We start from the raw sequence: 7,307 nt of genomic DNA, 5'->3' as shown, positions 1-7,307 counted from the left end.
GTGCCGCCGCTCCATGCTGCGCCGCGCCCCGCCCCGCCCCGCGCCGCCCCGCCCCGCGCAGCCCCGCCCCGCCCCGCGCCGCCGCCGGTCCCGCCCCCGCCACATTGTTGCCACCGACGGCCGCGGCGCGCGCCCGACACCGGCCCAGGGCGGAGCCCCGGCGGTGCCCCGAGCGGTCACGCGTGGGGAGGGGGAACCGGAGGGGGGCGGCGTGGGAAAGGGTGGGAGAGCGCTGGGGGGGGTGCGAAGGTCGTGCGGTGCAAAACGGGGGGTGCGGGGGGTGTGGATTGCAAGGGAGTGCTTTGCAAGGGGGGGTGCGGGGGTTGTGCACTGCCACTGGGGAGCGTGGGGCCGCCGTGCGAGTGCAGTGGGTGGGGTTCAGTGCTGAGCTGCTCTCCCCAGCGGGGAATTGGCGGCAAAGTGCTGGGGTGCTCGGGGGGGCGTGGGGTCACTGCAGTGCGGAGGGGTCGGGGCCGCACTCTGCCCCGCGGGGCTCAGGATGCAGAAGGTGGGGGCTCACACGGGGGGGTTGGGAGCAGGAATGTTCCCTGCAAAGCTCCGGGAGCGAGGGCATGCAGCAAGGGCAAGGCCTGGGGCGGGCAGACGGGCGGGTGGACACACACTGCATCCCGAGGACAGACGGGGCGGAGAGGCGAGCAGCTCCCGCCGTGCATGCATATACATATTTTCACCTCCGATCCGTGGATAAAATTAAACAATCATTTGCATTAACGTATCGCTTTCCTTTGTCGAGCTCCGGGAAAGTGCTGATGGCAGTGACACGGCCCCTCAGCCCCGTCCGTGTCCCTGTGTCCCCACGTCCCCGTGTCCCTGCACAGGGGTCGCCATGCTCACACCCCACGTGAGCCCCATAGGGGCTGTCCCCAACACTGAGGGGCCCTGAAGCTCAGTGCTGAGGTCACAGAGGTGTCCCTGCACTCCCAGATGCCGCGTGGGGTCCCCACGGACACATCCCACTCGTGGCCCAGCATCGTGTCATCATGCTGCAGCATCCCCACATCCTCATAAAGCCATCTGTGGCTGACACGCTCGGTTTGGGGTTTTTTGGCTTTGAGGGGGAGAACGAGGTCCATTGTGAAACACCTCCGATGCTGCATGTAGATAAGGTGGGACATAAATAAAATATGGGCCCCGGCGTCATTATTTATTTAGCAAATCTGTTTTGAAAACACTCGATGAACTCTGGCGCTCGGCATCCCCCCCCCCCCCCCCCCCGCCAAAAAGTAAAACAAATAAAGGCAGAATCATTCGGAGCGGCGCTGCCAGAGCGTCCTCAGCACAGGAGCTCCTCATCCTCTGCCATCAAGGTTATCCATCCCTCCATCCGACTCCCATCGAGATATTTCTCTATCAAGCCACCGACAACCAATCTTTCTCCCTGTCAGTGTGAAGCTATCATAAAGCTGTCCACTTGTCTATCACGTTTATTTGTTTTCATTTATCAAGCCAAGCCACTAAAAGCCTCTCCGGGATGCTGCCGGCCCCGCAGCCCTCCCTGCGTGGACCCCGACATAGAGGGACCCCACAGTGCAGAGGGTGGAGGGCAGCAGCCCCCCCGGGGGACCCAGGGATGCTCCTCCCAAGGACTGGGGTGGTAGATGGGGGAGGGGGGGATGGGGCTGCTTCGTGGGTGCAGGGTGTGAGCAGGGGGGTGCTCGGTTCCTACCCAGCCCAGCTTTGAGTGGAGCGACTTTTCCTTCCCGGGTTGGTGGGGATTGGAAGGAAAACGCTTTCTTTTGGCTTTCCTTCTTTTCTTTCTAACGGCTTTTAGCTTGTTTTTTCTTCCCAAACAAAAAACAACTATTTGCCTTAATTACTGCAAGTCCTCAGGTTTCCAGCCCCCAGCTACTCCGGGGGTGGGGGAGAAGGCGGGGGGGGGGGGGGAGGACGAGGTTGGTAGCAGGGAGGTATAATTTCCACCCGTCTTCTACAGCTTTAATTGCAGCAACCCAGAAATTACGGAAAATATTTGCTACTGAAAGCCAAAAGAGAAAAAAAGAAAAAGAAAACCCAACGACAACAAACTTCCCCCCTTCTAAAGGCACAGAGTCGGAGCAGAAAGGTTTGGGCACGGCACAGCTCCGGCGCCGGCGCCGATGGAGGCGGTCCGTGGGGATGGCTGCAATGGGGCTGCAATAGGGCTGCAACAGGAAGAGGGGCCCCGAAGTGCAGATCCCGCAGCCCTCGCGCAGACGCAATGCGGGGTCCCAGCAGCACTGGGCTCTGCTCCAGCTCAGGGTCCTGGATGTGGGGTTCCCCCCAGAAGTGCCCACCCTGGCAGAGCTCTTGAAGTGGCCATGAAGTGTGTGTAGGGGGGGGGGGGGGGGGGATGCTGCTTAAGTAAAGCCACATGTGAGAAATTAAGGGCTAATTTACAACTGGTCCCAGGCAGCCACAGAAGGGGAGGGGGAGGATACGGAGAGGGAAGGAAACAAATCCATTAAGTGACCCAAATGTCAGAAACCCCAAAGTAATGAACAGCCACGAGTGCATTACTGCCGGCTCATTAGCGTCTGCTGTCAGCTCGGGCCTCTCTGCTCCCCTGAGCCGTGCTGCCGCTGATGGCAGTGCTCCCGTGCATGGCCGGGCTGGCACTGTGCCGCTGCCCTCTGCTGCAGCACATGGCACACAGCACATGGCACACGGCCTCGGGGCACAGCACCCCGCACAACGCTTCTCCAACCCTCAGCCGTCCCACGGCAATGCAGGGCGAGGAGCACCCGGTGCTCAGCTGCACTCAGGGGCACCCAACGGTGCGTGGAGGTGCAAAGGGAATCCGGTGTGGCTGCATGAAGCTGTCCCTGAGCCCTACGGAGGAGCCCCCCCCCCCTGCAAGGAAGCAGATGCAGCAGTGCAGGATTCAGCCTGTGCCTCCGTGCCCGGAGCTGCTGCCCGGACCCACCCTGGGAACGCTCCCTGCAGGGTGGGACACCTCAAGCACGGAAACACAGAGCAGGGAACACCCACAGCTCTCGTGCAGACACTCATTAATGCCCCCAGCCCCGAAATCAGCTGCACACGGAGCACCCCCAGCTCCAAACCAGGGACAGCGCGGCTCCTTTTGGCTCCAGTGCTGCTCCGTGGCACTGAGGCAGCGATGTCTGCGGTGCCGGACCCCGAGCAGCATCACACCACTGCTCCAAGAGAGGGATCTGCTGACATTCCCAAAGCGCAGCCCCTGGGCCATGCAGGCGTGTCTCCACCTGGATGCAAACTCAGCCGACACCTTCGGGTTGATGGATTTGGATCTGGAAGTCCCTGCCCGACCCACCCTGCTGGGAGGGGAAACTGAGGCAGGCGGGGACCTCTCTCCGGGTGCCATAGGGGTTGTGGGGGGGCAGGTGGGTGCACAGCTCTGCGTTGCTCAGGGCCAGGGCTGTGCCTGCGGTGGGCAGACAGATGGACAGGCAGATGGACAGAGGGAGGAAGGAGCAGCTCATGAGGCCCAGAGCTGTGCCCCGTTAGCGAGCAGCCCGCTGACTTTCTGCTGTCGAAGTTGGGGGGGGGGGGGGGGGCCGCTTTGTTGGGTGATAACAGCGGCGGCTCCGGCGCAGCTATCGCTGTAAAACCCCGGAGGGACAGTCCCAAACCGTCGGCTCTTGGCCCCAAAGCCGGGCCGAGGCCGGAGCCGTGCCCGGGGCTCTGTGCCCGGCAGCATTGCTTGTCCAACACCCCCCCCTAGTGCTCAGCCCTCGGCTGCGGGCGGGGGCGGCCCTGGGACCCCCGGCCCCAATCCTTTGTTTGGGGGAAGAGTTACAGCGTGGGGAAGCAAAACAAAGAGGCCCCCCCGGCCCGGCCCAGGGGTGGGGGTGAGGTGGCTACGGCTCAGTGGGACATCTTGGGGGGGGTCCTTAGCCCCAGTGGGGGTGGGCAGCACGTCACCATCACCTCTCCACTCCCAGGGACACGCAGTGCTTCAGGGACAGCACAGTGCCACGGGGCACAGCTGTGGGCACAGAGCTGACCCCACCCGACCCCACGGCCCCTCCCAGCACGGCAGATATCCCACGCTGGGATGTGGCTCAGGTCTGAGGCTGTGGGACATCCCCAGGGTCCTCACTGAGGGCAGGGAGCAATGACTTGGAGCTGAAGCCATCACCCCACTGCATCCCCACTGCATCCCAGCAGCCACGGCCAAGAGCACGAGGGGTGGGGGGGGGAGGGGTGAGGCTGCTGCTCAGCCCCGTTCCCATCAGGGAGCACAGAGCAGCACCGCGGGCACCCAGCTGCGCCTCGGGAGCTCGTGAATATGGAAAGCACAGGGGAGAAGCGTTTTCTGTTTGGCCTGAACCCACCCAAGTGGAATGGGAAGGGGAGGAGGGCAGGGCAGCCCAAAGAGTTAATCCACTTTGAATTGCAGCGCGGCTGCAGCCACTGCGCAGACACATCACGGCTGACAGCTTGACAGAGACGGATTGGCAGCTCCCGAGGTGAAACATCCCGGCCCAGACACGGAGCCGTATTAAAGCCCTTCTTGGAGGGGGCAGCTTTCATTACTTCGTTGCCCACGTAGGAAAAAATAAATAAAATAAATACAGAGGAGAGGGAAAGGAGAGCAGGGAGCTGGAACCGGCCTCGGGGGGGGCACAGCGTGGGGGCTGCGTGCGGGTCAGGGCCACAGCTGCTCCCAGAGCCCCTGGCACAAACCCACCCCACTGCCCCCAGGGCATCCAGGTTGGGGCGGGCCGTGCTCTCCAGGCCCCCCCAACCCATCGCAGGAGGGGTCTCTGCTCCCCCCCCCACCCCCCCGGGATGGGACTCCCGAGGAGCTGCTGAAATCCGGATCAATAAATCAGTAACGAGGTTGGGGCAGAGCGGGGTCCGGGGGCCGCCCCGCCCCCATCGGAGCCCTCTGGCAGCAATCCCATTTCTCAGGAAGGAGAGAGCCGGGATTCGCGGCCAGCTCTGCCCCCCCAGGGCCGCCCGCCTGTCAGCAGCCCGGAATCACTGAGCTACAACTGATGTCTCTGAGGGATGATAGGGCAGCGACCCTAATATTTTCTGCAGCAAGCGCTCCTGTAAGCTACCTTTGTGCTGGAATGATCGGAATTCATTACAGACCACCCCCCCCCGCGGCGCGGCTTGCTCTCCCCGGGGAGGAATCTGCAAGCTCTCTCCGAGCCTAAATGGGATTAGGTTATCTGGAAGCACTGAGACCGCAAACGCACGCGGATGTGGGAACCCCGGCGCGGACGGCTCCGGGAGCGATGTGGGGCTGCACCGGGGCTTCCCCACCCCCACCCCCACCCCCACCGCGGTGCCACGGGGCCGACGGGCACAGGGGGATGCATCCCGACAGCGCTGCTCCCGCACCGCCCTCGTGTTTTGGGTGAGCATCACTTCCACGGTCACCCGAGCGCTGCCCCCACGCGGACCCCCTCTCCCCCCCCAGCACAGCTCTCCCGTCGCACCCCGCGTGAGCCCCCCCGTTTGCTGGGAGCCGTTCCCAACCATTTTTCTCCTCTCCCGGATTCCCTCTCGATCGTGTCAAACAAACGCCGAGAAAAAATAAAACCATGTTTGACTGCATCAAAGTCCAAACCTCCACCTGTCCGCGTCCCCGAGCTGAGGCCCTTTAATGCTGCAAAGATGTAAACTCCCCCAGGTCTTCATTATGTCTTACAGGCCCGATATTATATCAGATTATGGAATCATTAAACACAAAAACTGTACTCCTCTCCGTCCGGAGGGGCCTCTGGTTACCTCGTCTAAACAGAGCTGTGTCATTTTTAAGCGAGGCGTGGGGATGCTCCCCGGGGCCGTCATTATTTCCGTGGGTCTGTGGCACAGCGTTGGGGGCAGCGGAGCACCATCTCCACGGGATCCTGGTGGGAAGAAGAAGGGAGAAAAAGGGGAGAAAAGCAGCACAGGGGGGCTGAAATCGGCCCGAGGCATGCGCCCAATTATTTTAATTGCGTGTAGGTGCTGTTTAGGGCTCACTCATGCGTCGCACATCATTGTTTACTGCTCGGAGCAGAACCAATTATGTCGGAACAGAGAGGGGCTGAGAGACAGCAAATCCTCACGTGGGCGACGGAGGGCTCCGTCCATCAGCACCCAGCGAGGCGTGGATGGGCTGTGGGCACCGGGCAGCCCCAGCTCTGCATGGCCGGGATGGGGCGGGGGGGAGGGGCAGGGGGGAGAGGATGTGCGTGGGAAAGGAGGGGGAAACAAATAAAGACATCCAAACACGGTTTCTTGCGGGGTTTTGACATGAGTTGTCAGAGCCGGTGGTGCGTGTGCTCCTGTCTTTACAGTAAATAACTGTCAGCAATTAGAAAGTGGAGGTGTTGCGGAGGGAAGCGGGCGTCAATCACGGTGCTGCAGGGAGCCAGGACAGCAGCACGCAGTGCCACCACCGCGGCACGGGGACACCGGGCCAGCTGCAGCTGGAGGAGGGGGTGCTCTGTGAGCAGTGCTGCCTGGGGGAGCACACTGCCCCGTGTCCCCACACCGGGCTGCACAGAGCTGTGAGCCCTGTGTGCCGTCAGGGAGAGCTTCTTGGGGTGCCCCGCTTTGGCTGAGACCCCAAAATGCGCAGGAATGTGTGGGGCTGAACACAGTGGGGCAGAACTCAGCACACGGACACAGCCGTCGCACAGCGGGGGGAGGGCTGAGGGGCTGCAGCAGCTAGCAGCCCCATCCTGCAGGTGGGAAACAACGTCAGCAGCAGAGCAGCAAAGCCCACCCCGAGCTCCAGGGACTGTGACTGCGGCCTCCCCCTCCTCCTCCTCCTCCTCCTCTCCCGTGTGCAGCTCTCCCCTTTCCTCCTCGCTCAGCCCCGAGCTCTCTGACACCAATAACCTCTGCTTTGTGCTCCGCGGCTCAGACAAAAACTCGTCTCCTTTCGGCCGTGGGGCCGTGTCCCGGCCTTGATGAGCAGCTTCAGAGGCAGCGGTGCATCCCGGCAGCGCGGCCGCGGGGGATGGGGGCACGGGGGAGCCCGGCTGCCGTTCCTATGGCGACCGAGGATGCCGATGTCGCAGCCCGAGGCGCTACTTTTGGTACTCGCAGATCAAACGCACAGGGCAAGCGGTGCCGGGGAGAAGTACACGGAGTGCAGGAAACGGAATGACTGGAATTAACAACGCGGGACCGGCGGTCCCCCATCGGTGTGGGGTGGGAGGAGATGCAAACTTTGCCTTGTTAGGTTAAAACTTGCAGTGTCTCTCTTCCCCCTGCCCTTGTCCTTCCCGTTGCTTTGGGAAACGTGCGTGCAACGGAGCCGTGCTGAGCTCACACAGCCAGGACCCACAGCGAGGTGGGTCATACAGTACACGGTGGGG

Source organism: Cyrtonyx montezumae, unplaced genomic scaffold (genome assembly GCF_038088225.1).
Source record: "Cyrtonyx montezumae isolate F1298 unplaced genomic scaffold, pur_monq_1.0 scaffold_51, whole genome shotgun sequence".
Classification (NCBI taxonomy): Eukaryota; Metazoa; Chordata; class Aves; order Galliformes; family Odontophoridae; genus Cyrtonyx; species Cyrtonyx montezumae.
The sequence above is the reverse complement of the archived record's forward strand: the minus strand, read 5'-3'. Positions refer to the sequence as shown.